The 21,137-nt window shown below is 45.4% G+C and overlaps 1 protein-coding gene across 1 annotated transcript in view; it reads left to right on the forward strand.

Annotated features, from left to right (window-relative positions):
* Positions 1-21,137, forward strand: part of LOC138661784 (cytochrome P450 2A4-like) — a 111,102-nt gene that overhangs the window by 32,704 nt on the left and 57,261 nt on the right. The gene's annotated exons all lie outside the window — the stretch shown is intronic.

Raw genomic sequence — 21,137 nt, forward strand, 5'->3', positions numbered from 1 at the left:
AAAAAACCCACCGTGCCGAACTAATGGCACGGCGGTACACCCTTTGCGTCTCAGAGCTTCCAGCAAAACAAAAGACAAGCTGGACAGAAAAAAAGCAACAAAAAAAACAAAAGGCACTTAGCTATACAGAGCAGCAGGTCACAGGAACAATCAGGAAAAGCTCAGATCCAACACTGAAACATTGACAAGGAGCAAGGATAGCAGCATCAGGCGGAGTTAAGTAATGAAGCAGTTAACGAGCTCACCAGAACACCTGAGGGAGGAAGCTCAGAAGCTGCAGTACCACTTGTGACCACAGGAGTGAATTCAGCCACAGAATTCACAACATCCAACCTCCGCTCGTTAAAACGGAGGTCGATGCGGGTAGATATAGAAATAAGCTCCTCCAGTGTGGCGGGAACCTCCCTGGTGGCCAAGGCGTCCTTCACATGGTCTGCCAGTCCTCTCCAGAACACCGGAATAAGGACTTTATCCGGCCATTCCAGCTCAGAGACCAGAGTCCGGAATTGCACAGCGAACTGGCTGACCATGGACGAACCCTGTATTGTTGCCAACAATTGGAGCGCGGTATCGTGGGTGACACGAGGTCCCAAAAAGACCTGTTTCAGAGCGTCCAGGAAGAGAGGAGCACTCTGCGCCACATGATCATTGCGCTCCCATAGCGGCGTTTCCCACTCCAACGCCCTGCCCGACAAACGGGATAAAATAAATCCCACTTTCGCCCGTTCCGTAGGAAAACGTGCAGCCAGAAGCTCAAGATGTATGGAGCACTGACTCACGAATCCCCGACATAGCTTACTGTCACCAGCAAACTTGTCTGGAAGCGGGAGACGGGATAAAGTCGGAGCAGGGGTGGCAGAGGACAAACTGGCTGCAGCTACACTTGCAGCCTGAACAGCGACTGCCGTAACATCCACAGCTGAGGTTGTGCGCTCGAGAGCCGTCAACCTACCCTCCAGCTGCTGGATGTACCGCTGTAAACGCTGATCGTCCGCCATTTACCAGCCAGACCCTGGCGCTAGTATACTGTTAGGGCTGGCGGAATGCACCAAGTAAATATAGAGATGTTATTTGGTGCGTTCGCAGCCCGGGGTCCACCGTGCAGGAAAAGAACCTGCTGCTGGCAAACAGCGGCACAATATGGCGGTAGAAGCAAACTCTGTTGCATCACAGAGTTGCTATAAGGAAAGTACTGTGTCCTGTTAAACTCCACAGGAATACACAGTAACTGCTGAGCAGATAGCAGCTTGTGGTCACGTAGTCCAGGAGGCAAACATACAATCTCCTCACCGGAGGAGCCGGTATTCTAGTGGCTTATTTCAGCCGGGGCCCTGTAACCAAACACACAATCTCCTCACCGGAGGTGCCGGTATTCTAGTGGCTTATTTCAGCCGGGTCCCTGAATACACACAACCGTGACCACACTGGCGCAAAACTCATGTCATGCATTGATACTAGCGCATGGCCGTGCGGCCATGCAAGCCTTATATAGCTGCAGCAAGTAAAAGACCTTCCTAGAAGGACCAATGAGAGACAGCCATACCTGAGCATGTGACCCTAGATCTCCACTGAGAGATCTTACCCTGGGCATGCTCAGAGTGTGAAAAGCAGGAGTTAGTCCTAGCAGCTATAGGACCTTCCTACCATGTGACCCTCGATCTCCACTGAGAGATCTTACTCAGGGCATGCTCAGAATGAGAAAAGCAGGACTTAGTCGCAGAAGCGTTTGCTCGCCGCTGCCCAGCACTGACTTCAATGGCAGAAGCAGGAAAGGCAGCAGTAACTCTTTGTACAGAGTGGGACTGAGCAAGACGCTTGGACTGACGTCTCCGCTGAGCAGGCTCAACTGCGGCAGGAGAGGAATGGGAGACCGCAGCGGAGATGGCCTGAGATTCCCCCTGTGCAGAGGCGGGAACTCGACCCCTAACAACTGGGTCCTCAAAATTGCGCCCTCCAATGGGGACCCCAAAAGAAAATAGCATTTGATGAAGTGAAAACCACCCTAATGAGTGCCCCTTTGTTGGTGTATGCCTGGCTTGATGCCCCTTTTCTGTTGTACACAGATGGTTGCCTTCATGGATTGGGGCGGTAATAGCACAGGTGCAGGATGGCCAGGAGTATGTGATTGCCTATGGCAGCAGGTCTTTAAGAGACATCAAGTGAAATCTGGCCAACTACAGCTCATCTCAGCTAGAATTGCTGTCTCTGGTGTGGGCAATGACAGAACGCTTTGCAAAGTATCTAACAGGAGCTGAGGTGCTAGTCATGACAGATAACAACCGGCTGGCTCACTTAGAGAATTGAACATTGGAGCAGTGATGGGTCACTCGCCTTGCTAAATTTAATTATCGGATTAAGTTTTGGCGCCAAAGAATTTGGGACTGGCTGCAACTGATGCAAGTTATATGAGCACTCACCTCAGAGACTCACCTCAGGTTAACAGTGCCGTAATAATAGACACCCAGGTATCCCCAGTTTAAGTGTTTAAGAAATTCTGTTGCATTTATATTTATTTGTATTGTGATTTTTTAACAGTTTAAACTCAGTTTGCCATCCCAGGGGGTCCCATAACACCACCCCATCTGATTTACACCTGTTTTCTGAGTACCTTGTTTGAGCTTTTGGACAGGTACATGTATTCTAAAACTCACTGTAACACACTCAAAGCTGGAACTTTGGGACTGGCATGCTGATTTCAACTCTGGCTGAATGAGTATAAGGCCGGCGTCACACACAGCGTAAAACAATACGGTCCGTATATTACGGCCGTAATACGCTGAAAAGTCCCGAAAAAAGTGGTCCGTAGCTCCTCCGTAGGCAGGGTGTGTCAGCGTTTTTTGCGCATGGCATCCTCCGTATGTAATCCGTATGGCATCCCTACTGCGTGGTTTTCTCGCAGGCTAGCAAAACCAACATACCGCTATAGAAGTGATCCATGTGTCCCAAAAAGAAAAGAAAATATATATATACTGTCTATATATATATATATATATATATATATATGTCAGTAGACACATATATTAGAGAGAAAGGCCGGTAATTCAGTGCGGTGTACAGTAAAATCACACTGACAGCTTACAGTAGAATAGGTAGAATAAATGTGTACACATAGAATAGGTATATATATATATATATATATGTCAGTGAGACACATATATGTATATATATTAATATTTATTCCAGCGCTATACAGCTTGAAAGCCGGTAATTCAATTACCGGCTTTTTCTTTCTCCTTCCTAAAACCCGACATGATTTGAGACATGGTTTACATACAGTAAACCATGTCTTCTCTCCATTTTTTTTGCAGATTCCACACTACTAATGTCAGTAGTGTGTATCTGCAAAATTTGGCCGTTCTAGCTCTTAAAATAAAGGGTTAAATGGCGGAAAAAATTGGCGTGGGCTCCCGCGCAATTTTCTCCGCCAGAGTAGTAAAGCCAGTGACTGAGGGCAGATATTAATAGCCTGGAGAGGGTCCACGGTTATTGGCCCCCCCTGGCTAAAAATATCTGCCCCCAGCCACCCCAGAAAAGGCACATCTGGAAGATGCGCCTATTCTGGCACTTGGCCACTCTCTTCCCATTCCCGTGTAGCGGTGGGATATGGGGTAATGAAGGGTTAATGCCACCTTGCTATTGTAAGGTGACATTAAGCCTAATTAATAATGGAGAGGCGTCAATTATGACACCTATCCATTATTAATCCAATTGTAGTGAAGGGTTAAATAAAACACAAACACATTATTTAAAATTATTTTAATGAAATAAAAACAATGGTTGTTGCAGTATTTTACTCAACGCCCAATCCAGTCACTGAAGACCCTCGTTCTGTGAGTAAAAAAACATAATAAACCAACAATATACTTACCCTCCGCAGATCTGTAACGTCCAACGATGTAAATCCTTCTGAAGGGGTTAAAACATTTTGCAGCAGGGAGCTGTGCTAATGCAGGCTGCTCCTCGCTGCAAAACCCCAGGGAATGAGGCTAAAAATAGATCAATGATCTATATTTAGCTTCATTTGCGGTGAGGCGCCCTCTGCTGGCTGTTCATAGATCGTGGGAAATTACCAGGGAGCTTTCTAGGTAATTTCCCACGATCTATGAACAGCCAGCAGAGGGCGCCTCACCGCAAATGAAGCTAAATATAGATCATTGATCTATTTTTAGCCTCATTCCCTGGGGTTTTGCAGCGAGGAGCAGCCTGCATTAGCACAGCTCCCTGCTGCAAAATGTTTTAACCCCTTCAGAAGGATTTACATCGTTGGACGTTACAGATCTGCGGAGGGTAAGTATATTGTTGGTTTATTATGTTTTTTTACTCACAGAACGAGGGTCTTCAGTGACTGGATTGGGCGTTGAATAAAATACTGCAACAACCATTGTTTTTATTTCATTAAAATAATTTTAAATAATGTGTTTGTGTTTTATTTAACCCTTCACTACAATTGGATTAATAATGGATAGGTGTCATAATTGACGCCTCTCCATTATTAATTAGGCTTAATGTCACCTTACAATAGCAAGGTGGCATTAACCCTTCATTACCCCATATCCCACCGCTACACGGGAATGGGAAGAGAGTGGCCAAGTGCCAGAATAGGCGCATCTTCCAGATGTGCCTTTTCTGGGGTGGCTGGGGGCAGGTGTTTTTAGCCAGGGGGGGGGCCAATAACCGTGGACCCTCTCCAGGCTATTAATATCTGCCCTCAGTCACTGGCTTTACTACTCTGGCGGAGAAAATTGCGCGGGAGCCCACGCCAATTTTTTCCGCCATTTAACCCTTTATTTTAAGAGCTAGAACGTCCAAATTTTGCAGATACACACTACTGACATTAGTAGTGTGGAATCTGCAAAAAAAAATGGAGAGAAGACATGGTTTACTGTATGTAAACCATGTCTCAAATCATGTCGGGTTTTAGGAAGGAGAAAGAAAAAGCCGGTAATTGAATTACCGGCTTTCAAGCTGTATAGCGCTGGAATAAATATTAATATATATACATATATGTGTCTGACTGACATATATATATATATATATACCTATTCTATGTGTACACATTTATTCTACCTATTGGACTGTAAGCTGTCAGTGTGATTTTACTGTACAACGCACTGAATTGCCGGCTTTTCTCTCTAACAGCGCTGCGTATTTCTCGCAAGTCACACTGCTTGTCCGTGTGTAATCCGTATTTTTCACGCTTCCATAGACTTTCATTGGCGTATTTCTTGTGCAGTACGGTGACAAACGCAGCATGCTGCGATTTTGTACGGCCGTAGAAAGCCGTATAATACTGATCAGTAAAATACGGCAAATAGGAGCAGGGGCATAGAGAATAATTGTGCCGTATTTTTTGCGAGTTTTACGGACGTAGATTCTGCGCTCTTACGTCCGTAAAACTCGCAAGTGTGACGCCGGCCTAATAGAAAGGGAATTTCAGTCTGTTTCCTTCAATACTAAACTTCACTCAAACTGTCATTTTAGTAAAGATAGTATTGTTATTTCTGCCTCAGTCTCAGTTTGTGACCACCTGTATCTTATTCGGACGTCTGGTCTTTACAAAAGGAGCTTATAGTTAGATTTATTCATTCCAAAAAGTTCTTTTAAGAGCAACTGAGGGTGAAAATAAGTTATTTGTTAGAGAGATTTAATACAAAGAGAGCAAAAGGCAGGCACCTGGGTGTCACATCATGATTGCAAGTACATGCTGGACATCTCTGCTATTTTGCATTGTGAGTTGTATATTTTAGGATTATGAAAAGACTATGGCATTAGGGAGAGATAGGCAGGCTTACTTCCACTACCATAATCTACAAATCAGCTCTTTTTAGAGGCAAATAATATTTGTACCAGCATATACAAAACCAATTTTTTTGGAGCTATATAATATTCCTGTGTAGCAGAATATACATTTTTTTTTACAACTAAATAATATTCCTTAGTGCCAGCATATAGTAAAATCATTTTAAAAACCTAATTGCTAAATAATATTCCTCATCTATTGCTTAAATAGCTAATATTTATTTAGCAGTTGTGCGACTGGCGTAAAACCAGTTGTGCTACGAAAACGTCACTATTTACCAGTAATTTCCCTTAGTCTGCTGTTGACATGTCTCATAAAGGCGATGTAAAAAAAATCCCCCAAAATTTCTATTGGTTAAAAAAATAGCGTATTTTTATCTAGTAGTTGTGTGACTGGCGAAATCTCAGCAGAGATAAGCAAACGTGACAATTTACCAGTGGCAATAATTTTAATTTGTCCGCTGTTGCAGTGTGTCAGCAAGGTGATATAAAAAATACTAATTTTCTATTGGTTTAATAAATAACGTATTTTTATCTAGCAGTTGTGTGACTGGCGCAACGCTCTGAGGGTTCTTGTGAAAAATAAAGACAGGAATGTTTTTTTCATAAGCATAGCGCATTCAATATGAGAAAGTGTGACATTAAGGGACGTGGGTGTGGTGGTGCCAGCCAAGGCCGTGTGACAGATCAGAAGGTGACTGTATCTCATTCTAGCTTCCTGTCAACATTTGCTTAGCGCACTACACCACTGACGAACCCAGATGAGTGAGAGGATGTTGTGGGTTTTGTGGCAGACAAAGGTTCCAGTGTATTGACAAGCTGTACCACAAAGTCTTCCACATGGTCCAATCTCAGTAGCCAAGAGGCTGGGCCTCTGAATCCTCAACCCGGTCCTCCTGTCTCCCACCATCAAGAGTCCCAGGAGACATATGATTCCAATGCTGGACACTTTGAGGAACTGTTTACTTCCCCTTGAAATTTTTCAGGTCTCACTATGCACCATTAAAGAGGTTCATGATGCACAGTTGACATCAAGGCAGCCTCAAATCGCAACTGAGAAGGAGGATCAGATTGTTGAATTGGAACACAACATGGTTGATAATGAGGCCACTGATTAACCTGGCACAGAGGCACACCTAACGAGCACAGCAATGCAGAGAGGGATGGATTTGTGGCACGAAAACAAGCAAGAAGAGGTAGTGGTTTGACCAGAGGAAGAACTCAGTCAACTGTTCCACAGAGCCCCCCCCCCACTCGGTTAGATAACAGGCCAAGGTTGCGTTGTTCCCCTGTATGGCAGTTTTTCCTGAAATTACTTCAGACAAAACAACTGTAATTTGCAGTATCTGCCAAAACAAGCTAAGAAGAGGCAAGAACACTGCCAACCTGAGCACCACCAGCATGGCAGCCAAGCGCCCAGTAGTTGGGCGGAACGCCTGGGTACAAAATCTGTGTCTGAGGCTGTGTTACAGCCTTCCCAATCTGCTGTCCATGAAGCAGACACTGATGCCTCCTTGAAAAAAATAGGAAAATCTAGTACCCACATTGCCAGATTGCTAGCCCTGTAAATGTTACCGTTTCGACTTGTGGGAACTGAGTCTTTCCACGACCTCTGGAATGTGGCATCACCACAAGACTCGATTTCTAGCTCCCACTATTTTTCCCGGTGTGATGTCCCAGCGTTACATAAGCACGTGTTACACAATATCAGCTGTGCTCTGGCCAACGCAGTCACAGAGAATGTCCACCTAACCACAAACACGTGGACAAGTTTTTGTGGACAGGGATGCTACTTTTCTCTGACAGCACACTGTGTTAGCCTGGTGGAGTCTGGGATAGAGTCAGACGCTGAGACATCACACAACTTACCCTCACCAAGAATAGGGGCCCAACTTCCATCAGGGTTTCAGTCTCTTCGTATTCCAGTTACTGTCTTTCCTCCTCCTCATCCTCAGCTGAACTAGTCTCCCCATCACTCCCCAGCTAGGAAGTCTGCAGCACTGTCTTGGCAAAGTGGCAGCACGCTCTGCTGAAGCTCATCTGTTTAGGTGATAAAGCTCACAACCCAGCTGAGCAGTTGAAAGGGGAAAAAGAACAGACCGATCAGTGGCTCTTCCGGCTGAGCCTCCAACCAGGTCTAGTTGTGTGTGACAATGGGCATAACTTGGTGGCAGCATTAAAGCTTGGCAACCAGGTACATGTTCCATACATGACCCAAGTGCTGCACTTGGTTGTACAGTGGTTTTTAAAAACATACCCTGACTCTCCAGACCTACTTGCCAAGGTACGCCGTTTCAACGCACATTTTTGAAAATCATCTCAGGCTTTCACTGGTCTAGCTACACTGCAGCAATGCTTTAGTTTGTCTCGTTACTGATTTGTAACCTGCCCACATGAGAGAATTAGACTTTTCATATGTTGGCAAGACTTAGTGAGCAGCAAAGGCAGTGTCTGAATTCCAACTTCTCAATGCCCGTAAGAGAAACAGTCAGCCCCCACACATAACAACTGCCGAGTGGGTATGGATCACTGACATATGTGATGTTCTTCAGAACTTCGAGTACTGCACCAAGATGGTGAGACCTGATGACGCTTTTGCAGCGCCCCAGAGATCTGGTCGTTGCAGTAATGTCGCTCTGCCACTAAGGGGAGTGATGGTACCTCTGATGGCACTAAAGGAGTTCTACTGACCAGGTATCACCAAACACACACTACACTTCACACTCCGGCCACTAAAGAACGAGGCCTGGGAGAGCTCCAGGGAGGACCTGTCAGAACTGGGAAATCTGGCAGGTACCTAGCGAAAGGACAGATTGTTACGGAACCGCGCCTGCACTACCTTGCGGCGGTATCCTAAGAAAGAGACAATAAAGGAAGGATATTGTGGAACAGTGAGAAACAAGATCAGCACAAAGGAGATCCAGTAGGAGTCGTACCCCGAGAACGGCAACATCTTACTGAGGCGCATAGCCGGTGGCCGGAGCACCGAAGAAGTAACAGTCTCCACGCATTACTTCAAACAGCGGCCGGACAGTTAATTACAGGTTGGCTATCTACCATACAACACCTAAGAAGGACATAGGAGGCAATCGTGGGAGATGGGCGACACTAGGGTTCCAGAATAACTCCAGGCCTACCTGTCATAAAGGTGCGTCCTAGCCATAACATACTTGGGGGACGGAGAAGAGAAAGATCTAGAACGAATATGAACAGAAGTTGTGAGGACTATCCTGAATGCTCAGCAGGGAAGCACTACAACACACAGGCGCTAGTGGGTAGACACTGATTTCCACCTGCAAAGGGAACTCTGGATGTGCCTTCGGACCGGCCGGTCTCAGCCAGCCCTGTTGAAAGTGCTCTGGATTGAGGATCCTGAAACCTTCAGTAAAAGGTAAAGAAACTTCAACCTTGTGTCCTCATTATTGACTGTACCTCACACCATCACCATCCACCTTACTGTGAAGCCCTGGGGACATACTTCACCTGTGGGAAGGTATACCATCCAGCTGCCATTCCATCACCCCAGTGGACCCCATAGCAGCGTCGGTCACCCTCACCGAACACCACAGGTGGCGTCACGAACCACTGACAGACTGTTTCACCACTTTCATTGGATGCCCCTTAGCAGGGTCGCGGACTGGGTCTAGCCACCGTGACAGCCTCAGAACCGAACCAGAGAGGCCCGGTACAGAAACGCGTGGCCCTAAGTCTGGGGTTGCTCCACTTTTATCAGTGTAACCATCCATCTGCTCTTTTTATTAAAATGTTTGCTGCAGAATTTAAAACAGGAAGCTTTGAATGCCAAGCAGGTAGTTATGGAGCAAGATTTTTCAGTGGCTGATACCACACAGCGCAGCCTCATACAATATTCTCAGGCGACATTAGGCTATGACGAGGAACAGGATGAGGAGGAACAGGAGTTTTAGGTCTGCGCATCAGAGGGGATTCCCAATCCCAGCATCATGCCTGTCCAGCATGGATGGCCTGAAGAAGAGGAGGAGGAGGCTATGCGTCATGAGGAGGAGAGGATGGTTACTGTTCTTCCTGGTAAGGACAGTGAAAGTTTGACTCTTTGTAGTCTGCCACACATGGCAGAGTTCATATCCAGATACCTTTCCCAAGACCCTCTCATGAAACACATTTTGTCCAACATGAAATACTGGCTGCGCACCTTTCTTGACCCATGGTACAAAGATAAATTTGCTTCTCTCATGTTGGAGGCAGACGTGCCATTCTCAGTGCATGCATGCCAGAGGGAACACTTGCTAAAAAGATTACCCTCGGACAATGCTGCTGACAGAGGTACCAGCTCTTTTTACCCACAAGGATTAGAGGGGAGGGCCACGCACATGAGGTGCAACTCAGGGGGGGAATGTCTACTAACTAGGCCATTTTCATAAAATTGTCACATCAGCAAGGACTATCTGTGGGTGTAACTATGATGATGAGGGAGAAATTGACCATGATGAAGGACTACTTAAGTGACCATATCAGCATCCTTCATGATTCTCCAGTGCCCTTTAACTATTTGTTGTCCAAACTTCGCCCGACCTCTCCTTTTACGCCTTGGAGTTGCCTCCATGCCCTGCTGCAAGTGTTTTGTCTGAGCAGGTTTTTAGTTCGGCCGGTGCAATCATAAAGGATAGGCGCACACGGCTGTCAATGTAAAATGCAGACAGGCTGACTACTCTAAAATTGAACAAGGGCTTGATTTTCTTCAACTTTGTAATCCCTACGAAGGACAGCAATGTAATGTAAATGCTGCCCACATTTTGTTTTTTCGGAAGCTGTCTTAATGTCCATCCCTTACCATTTTGTTCAGTAAATCATCTTCTCTTCCTCATCTTCCTCGTCCTCCTGTTTCTGCAACAAGTACTTATGGTCATCTATGTATACCCCACGTGGGTAATGTTTTTTACTTTTTGAAAACTTTGCACATTGTGCAATGGTGAAAACTATACTCCCTATCTCTGCCTCTTGTAATAACTGCAAAGAGTATTGTGAGGTCACCATCATGGCATCGTTCAGCTGATACAGAACCCTTGGGTAAATTTTTTAAAACATTGCACATTGTGCAATGGTGAAAATTGTACTCCCCATCTCTTCCTCTTGTAATAACTACAAAATGTATTGTGATGTCTCTATCACGGCCTCTTTAAAATAGTCTAATACAGACCCCATGGGTAATTTTGTTAAAGTTTGCACACTGTGCAATGGTGAATCTTATACTCCCATCTCTACCTCTTGTAACAACTGCAAAATGTTTTGTGAGGTCCACATCAAGGCCTCTGTCAGCTTGTCTGATACAGATCCCTTGGGTAATTTTTGGAAATTTTGCACATTGTGCAATGGTGAAAATTGTACTCTCTATCTCTACCTCTTGTAATAACTTCAAAATGTATTGTGATGTCCCCATCATTGCGTCTTTCAGCTGGTCTGATACAGACCCCTCTCACCCAACATTTTGAGAACACGAGGATGATGGGAAAGGCAGCGGAACATAAACTCAGGCATGCATGCAACACTGCTAACAGTCGATACTTCCGTGTCATCACCAAGAGGACAACTGACCATGCTCTCCTCCTCCTCCTTGTCCTCCGGCCTCCACAACTTTCGAGAAACCTCAGTAATATCATTGTAAATACATCCTTGTAAATACATTCTACTGTAGTTTGTATCTCCCCCACCTCATTGTAGATAGTAAGTTGTCATGAGCAGGATGTTTTTTGGGGGCTTAGTTATTGCTCTCATTGTAGTGTAGATTGTAAGCTGTCACGAGCAGGGTTGTTTTATTTCTGTTTAATTATTATTGTTATCGGTGTTACTTTGGACTGTTTTGTTTTAAACTGTAAATATGTTGACGCTAGATAAATAACTATAAATAATAATATTAGAACACAGAGAAGCAGGATGGAGATGTTAATTATGGCGTCATTGCCTCTCACCATCTTGGTGAATTCCTCAAAGTTTTGGAGGATGGTACATATGTCTGACATCCATGTCCACTTATGAGATCTTACGTGTGAAGTCAGAACTGAATACCAATGGCCTTATTGATGTTGGTAGTCAACAACTGCCCTCTTCTGCTCACAAATCCTTTACAAAATATGCAGTGTAGCGTTCCAATGCATGGGGAGGACATCACGCACCAGTCGGTGAGCCAAAGGCTGCAAGCGCAGCAGAATCACGGCAAGGGCGGATGAAGCTGTAGCTCACTTTCTAAAATGGATACGCAGAGCCTCGTACTTTTCCTAGCAGATCAGGCACCTCCGTGTCGCTTTTCAGGAAACGTTGAATAATCAGGTTAATCACATGAGCCAGGCATGGCACTTGTGTGAGCTTGCCTCGACACAGAGCAGCCACCAGGTTCCAGACATTGTCACACATGACTATGTCTGGCTGTAGGTTCAGTGGTGTCAGCCACAGATCTGCCAGCTCTTTCAGAACTGTCCTCAACTCTTCATCATTGTGCGGTTTGTCACCTAATCATATTAACTTCAGCACAGCCTGTTGCCGATTGCTTGAGGCAGTGCTGCAGTGCTTCCAGCTTGTGACAGATGTGTTACTTTTGGAGATGGAGACCAAAGAGGATGCAAAGAAGGAGGAGGTGCAGGAGCTGTTGACTGTGGCAGCAACCCAGATTGACGTAGGGCCAGCAATACTCAGGGTTGGGAGGACGTGCACCATCCCAAGGTGGGACTGTGTCCCGGCTTCCACTATGCTAACCCAGTGTGCCATTAGTGAGATGTACAGTACCTGTCGACAAGCACTTGTCCACGTGTCTGTGGTTAGGTGGACTTTCCCAATAACAGCATTGAGGAGGGCATGGGTAATGTTGCGGGACACATGCCTGTGTAATGCCGGGACGGCACACCGGTACAAATAGTCCCGCATATTCGGGGCCTCGGGGTGATCCTCGACTCTGCCCACTCTTTCAAGATACATATCCAAGCTCTTGGCCACTACAACTCAAAAACATTTCCAGGATCCGTACATTCCAAGAAACTGCAAAAATGTTTGCGCACGCCCTCATGATCTCCCGCCTACACTATTGCAACCTTCTACTCTCTTGCCTCCCCTCTAGCACTCTTGCACCACTCCAATCTATCCTAAAGTCTGATGCCCGAGTAAGCCAACTATCCCACATCATAGGTATCAAATCTGCATCATCCTCAACGCACCTTGGGCATTTTGAGTCACCTCTCAGCCCTGCCTTCCTCATACATGCCGTAGTCCTGTACACCCTATACACCAAGTATAACTCCGACACCCTCTTAGCCTCACTCAAGGAAGCCCTGGGGATGTATTGAAGTATAGACTCCCACTGGGACTCCGACAAAGGACCCACGTCTGCCACCCATTTTTCATTTAGCCTTAAAAGATGTTTCAATAAAAAGGTATCCATCAGACCCCTCTACATCATGGTAATGAAGCCTCTCGTACTCCTCTGAGGCCCGATAAGATTCAACAAGCTATCGGAGTGCAGAATCACGCGCGACCCCTCCTTTTGACAATTTAGGGCATGTCTCAATTGCAAATATTGAAAGAACATCTTCAGGGACAAAGGAAACTCAGTCCTAAGTGTCTCGAATGTTTTAATAACATCCCCATCAAGCAACTGAGACACGAACCAAATGCCAATGCGCCTCCACTGACTGAACCCCGCAATCTCATGAGCTCTGACAACCTAAGATCAAACCAAATCGGCTTATATCTCATAAATTCCGTAACTCCCCTCCAATACTTAATTTTCTGCCAGAATTTCCACATCATAGCTATTGTTGGGAATTGTTTGGGGTTAATTCTGAATCTGCCTGCTTCCAGACTGGCTAACAATGGGCCTTTCCCTACCGCGTGTTCAATGATTATCCCCGCTTAAGCACTCTGTTCTGGTTCTCCCCAACCTACCATATGCTGGTATTGAGATGCTATATAGTAAATCCATGGATTGGAGACCGCCAGACCACCCTCATCCTTCACCCTTAGCAGATGTTCCAATTTGATGCGCGCCAGGCCACACTTCCAAATTAAGTCCCTAAATAGAATTCTGATCCCATAAAATTTACTCTGAGGAAGCCACATTGGAGCATTATGCAATGTGTATAGGAGCTGAGGCATAAGTATCATTTTGATCAAATTTACTCTTCCTGCAACCGACAGAAATAGCTTCTTCCAGGCCCCAATCTTCTGCTGGAACTTCACAGGCTGAGCAGTGCATAGGAGTCAGGTTGAGCCACACATAGTCCTCTATTTTGCCCAAAACCACGATGCCCAGATATTTAAACTCATGTACCACCCTTAAGGGAACCCCAGGGTCTAGTGTCAGTGGAGCTGCTGCGTCCATGGGCAACAACACAGACTTATCCCAATTAATAGATAATATGGAAAGAACCCCAAATTTTTTAATGCTGTTCATAACAGCCCCCAAAGACTAGTGCCCATTGTTAGGGCTAGCGGAACGCACCAAATAATAAGACTGACAGTGTACGGTGCGTTCGTAGCCCGGGGTCCACCGTGCAGAGATGGAACCTGCTGCTGAGTAATGACGGACTATATGGCGGTACTCATAAGTATACTAGCGTGGGTTAAACTTCACCCAACGTGAAGGAAGCGATCCTGTTGCGTCACAGGATCGCGGTACCGCACATAGAAGGCGAGCAAGCAGTCAGCGAACTTAACCCCAACTAGGATTGAAGTCCGATTAGACCACTTGCTGACACAACACCGCAACAGGGTGTGTTAGGCAACTCTTATAATTAGAGCACCGAAGTGCGAACTGTGCCGTGCTGGCAGGCACCACTAAGCACCCAGACGTGGGTCAGGAAGCGCACTACTGGCGCGTGGCGCCGCACTGGCGGTCACAGCAATAGATGCTGATACGTGTGTGACACGTTGAGTGATTTGTCGGGCGCTAGATAGCAGCCATACTCCATACGCGAACAGTCATACAATAGGGTAGGGGTATTTAATGAACGACTTGCACTCACAACAAACACACGTATTCAATTGTACACTAGCGCATGGCCGTGCGGTCATGCGCAGTTTATATAATTGCAGGACAGGAAGTGGCCACAGAAACTTTGCCCTTCCAGGTCCTGCCAAGAGAACCAATGGAATGCGCTGCAGAGCCAGAGCACATGACCCTCGATCTCCAACGGGAGATCTTGCTCTGGGCATGCTCAGTGTGCGCAAACAAGGACTTAGTCCCATGGAAGTCCGCTCGCCGCTGACCAGCACTGACTTTAATGGCAGGAGCTGAAGAAGCAGCAGTAACTCTCTGTACAGAGTGAGAGCGAGCAAGACACTGGGAGCGACGTCCCTGCTGAGCAGACTCCACTGCGGCTGGAGGAGAATGGGAGACCGCAGCGGAGACGGATCGAGATTCCCCCTGTGCAGCAGAGGAAACTCGACTCCTAACACCCATCTTCCAAGAATAGCAACCCGTCGTCCGTGTACAGGGCAATCTTTTTTTCATAGTTTCCATTTCTAAATCCCTTTATTTCCCTATACATCCGTATCGCCGCTGCCAAGAGCTCAACAGCAATTGCAAACAAGAGAGGAGACAAGGGGCACCCCTGCCACGTTCCCCTATACAAAGGGAAATCCCTCGACAAGAGCCCATTTACCTGTATCCTGGCTCCTGGAGAGGCATATAACAATTGCACCAAATTATAAATCTCTCGCCAAAACCCATAGCCTTCATAACCGCCCACAAATAACGCCATTCCACACTATCAAAAGCCTTAGCGTCGTCTAAAGACACCACAACCATCTGACAACCATATTGTTTGACTTTACCTGCATATTGAGAAACAATCATCTAAGTTTACATGCTGTAGAAATATTGGGCATAAAACCGGACTGCTCCCGGTTTATTAGCGTCGTTATCACCTTATTAAAACGATTAGCCAACATTTTCGGCAAGATTTTGATATCTATGGTTAATAATGAGGTTGGGCGATAAGAAGCTGAATCCGTCGGATCCTTACCCTGTTTTGGCAACACTTCAATTACTGCCTCGGGCATGGACCGCAACAACTCACCCTCCACCACAGCAGCAGCATACACCTCCAACAAAGCAGGAAGCAATATCTAGTCTTTACATTTTATTTACACCTCCCCTGGGATAACATCCACTCCTGGGGATTTATCATTAGGCATAGAGGCCAGTGCGGCGTCAAGCTCCTCCAAATTAAACGGCTCTTCAAGAAATCCCTGATCAACCATACACAGTCTAGGAAGCTGAACCTCTGCCAGAAAACCATCCACCTCCTCCATAGTTGGTTGTACCCGCGATTTAGAAAGATCTGAATAATACTCCGTCATCACCTCCAAAATTGCCCCGCAACCAGTATGCTCTGACCCATCCTTTCCCTTCAAAGCAACTATATGGTTGTAGTCTTTCTGTGCTTCCAGTATTCTAGAAAGTAGATGAGCCGACTTGTCCCCCTCCTTGTGCACTCCTCTTTAAACTTAGTTTTTCACAAGCATCCATCAGTTTGTTTGGTTTTCTTCCAACACTGATCTACTTTCTATAATTCAGCATCTCACAAACATGTTGCACTTTGCCCATTAGACAGACACGTGCGTCTTTGGTTTGCCAACATATTTTTGACAGGCATTTTTTAGGCCGAGTCAAACATGCGCATCTGTTACACCGATCTTCTGACGAGCATGAAACACATTCTGGTAATTGGTGGTGCACAACTATTTATTATTATTATTTATTTATTTATATAGCACCATTAATTCCATTGTAGGCTATATCCTGGATCTCATACCTCCCGTAGCCACCGCTGTTATTAATCATGTATGTTCCCATTCCTGTCATCACCATGCCCCTTTTCCTGATCACTTCATCCAAGGATTCGTCCGCTATATTTTTACTACAAACCTGCACCTTCCCGGCAGCAACTGTGTAGGAAACCACTTTACAGTTTTGCAAGGTGTTTATGATGCCCGTAAACAATTGTTTTAGAAAAATTGCCACCACCATGGGGAAATGTTTGTCAGCCCATGCACTTAGTGTATGAGCATTACAAGTGTAGGAGACACAATCCTTTACATTGGGCCTAGATTTTAATGAGGCCTTCAGCAATGTCTCATCATATTCCACCACCAGAACACCAGGGTTCACATGTTCCCTGCTGCTGCAGAAAGTAAATTTTTGGGAAAGGGTGTCTAGGATCCACATGAACAATTTTTTTTTACAAATTAACCACGCATGAGCAAATGCTTGTCAGGCCAGGCACTCCATTACAAGTCTAAGAGACCAACACCCCTACATATGGCCTGCTTCTTAACTCTGTCTCCTGCAATATGTCCTTTACCTGCCACTAGATGACCAGGGTTAACGTGCTCTGTATGGTGAGTTTTGGGCAAGGGGGCTGTGAAGGCACTCTTATTTTTTTTAAAAAGGACCCCACATTGGGGAATTGGGCATGACATTACATTGGGCCGACTTCTTCATTCTATCTCCTGCAATGTGTCCTTTAACTGCCTCTAGATCATGAGGGTTAACGTGCTCTGTACGGTGTATTTTTACGATGTATTTTGGGCAAGGGGGCTGTGATGGCACTCTTATTTTTTTTTTAAAAAATGACCCCACATTGGGGAATTGGGCATAACATTCCATTGGGCCGACTTCTTAACTCGGTCTCCTGCGATCTAAAATGTACCTGCCACTAGGTCACCAGTGTGAACGTGCTCTGTACTGTTATAGGCTGTTGAAGTTTGGGCTAGGGGCATGCGATGGCACTAGTCTATTTTTTAAAAAAGGTACTCCCATTGGGGAATTGTTTGGCAGATCATGCACTGCATTACAAGTCTCAGAGACCCACACCACTACATTGGGCCTAATTCTTAACTCTGTCTCCTGCAATGTCTCTTGTTTAACTGCCACTAGATCACCAGAGTGAACGTGCTTTGTACTGCTATAGGCTGGTGAAGTTTGGGCAAGGGGGGCTGTGATGGCAATAGTATATTTTTTTAAAAAGTTCCCCACGTTGCTGTAACCACATCCTTGATGGCAAACACTTGACATTTGTTTATCTTAAGAGCCCACTTGAAAAGCTCCTTTTTGTGTTGCCTGGTTGCTAACATTGGACACAATACACTTCATATAATATTGATAAAGCAATGCTGTTACTTTGGCTCAGTAGTTCATTACAAATATTTCTTTGTCCACTATACTAGTTTCTTTCCTTGAGAGCCATAACTTTGGCTGCCTCAAATGTACAAATGGAGAATATGCAAATGGTGATTTGTAAACAAGATTGAAATACTGTAGACCGAATGCATTCAGACAATCACATAGCTGCATTTTCTGTAAAACATTTACAGATATGACAGACAATGCTCATAGTGACACAATCTTGATAAATGTTTGTTTACTCACTTCACAAACAGTTCTACGCCTCTATATGTTTGTTGTTTGCCATTGTAAAACATTAATGTGTACTAAAACTCTGCCTGTGGTGGTTTGGTCTAAATCCTTGTGACGTTGCAGCGTCCTGGATAGCGATCTCGTTGTGTTTGACACGCAGCAGCGATCAGGATTCCGCTGTGACATCGCTGGTCGGAGCTAGAAGTCCGGAATTTTATTTGGTCGTCAGGTCGGCGTGATTCGTCATGTTTGACAGCAAAAGCAACGATGCCAGCAATGTTTTTACATGGAGCTAACAACCAGCGAGAACGATAAGTACGTCACCGGATCGCTCCTGCATCGTTCTGCTGTTGCCGTGTTTGACATCTCTAAGCGACCTAAACAGCGACGCTGCAGCGATCGGCTCGTTGTCTATATTGCTGCAGCATCACTGAGTGTAACGGTACCTTAAGACAGATGCCAAACCTGTGGTACCTGTACATGTACAGTATGCTGATACCTGCATAATTGGGGATGCCCATGCAGTGTAGGTAATCTCCCAGGGGTTCTCTGTCTTGGTGTTGCTTCTCTGAAATTTCAGACGGACGATGTTTAAAAGCCTCTTGGTGATGATCTAAGTATACTGTATGTAGTTAATCTTCATATATACGTAATCAGTATATTTATGTAATCCTTATATGTACTTATTAACCTTTGCATGTTATTGTTAACATAGTACATAAACCAAGAGAACAACATATAGTAGATGGAGTGCATCCACCGAATATAACACAACCTATAAATATGATGCACAACTCAATATGTATAACAAATCATGATTTTATTAAAGAAAAATAATAAAATTAAATAATACAGGGGAAAACAATAAGGTAGATGGAATACAGGATATCACAGGGTATCAATAAAGTTCCATCTAGTATATAGTAACAAATAACAAGTATAATTTTTGGATGATACAACCCATATGGTTAGGTAACCACATTACATGATCTCAAACATCTGGTACAAAATTGGCAATTAGATTAATAAATATATCTTCCCCTCAAGCTTTAAACATGCCTCCATCACACCTATCCTCAAAAAGCCCTCTCTTGACCCATCCTCTGTATCTAGCTATCGGCCTATATCACTTCTCCCCTATGCCTCAAAACTACTGGAACAACACGTCTACCTTGAACTGTCCTCCCATCTCTCTTCTTGCTCCCTCTTTGACTGCCTACAATCTGGCTTCCGGTCACACCTTTCCACCGAAACTGCCCTAACTAAAGTCACCAATGACCTCTTAACCGCCAAGAGCAAGCGACACTACTCTGTCCTCCTCCTCCTCGACCTGTCGGCTGCCTTTGACACAGTGGACCATTCCCTATTATTACAAACCCTCTCATCCCTTGGCATCACAGACTTGGCCCTATCCTGGATCTCATCATACCTAACAGACCGGACATTCAGCGTCTCCCACTCACACACCACCTCCTCACCTCGCCCCCTATCTGTCGGAGTCCCACAAGGCTCAGTCCTTGGGCCCTTGCTCTTCTCCATTTACACCTTTGGCCTGGGACAGCTCATAGAATCTCATGGCTTTCAGTATCACCTCTATGCTGACGACACACAGATCTACATCTCTGGACCAGATATCGCCTCCCTTCTAACCAGAATCCCTCAATGTCTGTCCACTATTTCATCCTTCTTCTCCGCTAGATTTCTGAAACTTAATATGGACAAAACAGAATTCATCATCTTTCCCCCATCTCACGCGACCCCCCCAACGAACCTATCCATTACAGTAAATGGCTGCCCACTCTCCCCAGTCCCACAAGCTCGCTGCCTCGGGGTAATCCTTAACGCTGATCTCTCCTTCAAACCACATATCCAAGCCCTTTCCACTTCCTGCCGACTTCAACTCAAAAATATTTCACGAATCCGTTCATTCCTCAACCATGAATATGCAAAAACCCTAGTCCATGCCCTCATCATCTCTCGCCTTGACTACTGCAACCTCCTGCTCTGTGGCCTCCCCTCTAACACTCTCGCACCCCTCCAATCTACTCTAAACTCTGCTGCCCGACTAATCCATCTGTCCCCACGCTATTCCCCGGCCTCTCCCCTCTGTCAATCCCTTCACTGGCTCCCCATTGCCCAGAGACTCCACTACAAAACCCTAACCATGACGTACAAAGCCATCCACAACCTGTCTCCTCCATACATCTGTGACCTCGTCTCCCGGTACTTACCTACCCGCAACCTCCGATCCTCACAAGATCTCCTACTCTACTCCCCTCTTATCTCCTCTTCCCACAATCGTATACAAGATTTCTCTCGCATATCACCCCTACTCTGGAACCCTCTACCACAACACATCAGACTCTCGCCTACCATTGAAACCTTCAAATGAACCTGAAGACCCACCTCTTCAGACAAGCCTACAACCTGCAGTAACCACCGATCGACCAAACCGCTGCATGACCAGCTCTATCCTCACCTACTGTATCCTCACCCATCCCTTGTAGATTGTGAGCCTTCGCGGTCAGGGTCCTCATTCCTCCTGTACCAGTTATGACTTGTATTGTTTAAGATTATTGTACTTGTTTTCATTATGTATACCCCTCCTCACATGTAAAGCGCCATGGAACAAATGGCGCTATAACAATAAATAATAATAATAATAATCATATGTAAAGTGCTATGTGCACAATAAATATATAAATAATAACCTCCTTAGGTAAAAGTATAAAAAAATGTTTTCAGGAAAGTATCATAGTGCCGTAAATAATATGGAGTGGGATACCAACCAGTATGGGAGCCTGTGAGAGCCTGCGTTTCGCCTGAGCTTTGACGAGGGAATGAAAGACCGGAGGTAAGGAGCAGCGTTTTAACTGAGAAGGAGCCAATAGTGAAGTGGCCGTAATCAAGTCAGCTGTGTTATGAGCATGTGACATACCATGCATGGTAGCGC

The sequence above is a fragment of the Ranitomeya imitator genome, chromosome 2 (assembly GCF_032444005.1).
Source record: "Ranitomeya imitator isolate aRanImi1 chromosome 2, aRanImi1.pri, whole genome shotgun sequence".
Classification (NCBI taxonomy): domain Eukaryota; kingdom Metazoa; phylum Chordata; class Amphibia; order Anura; family Dendrobatidae; genus Ranitomeya; species Ranitomeya imitator.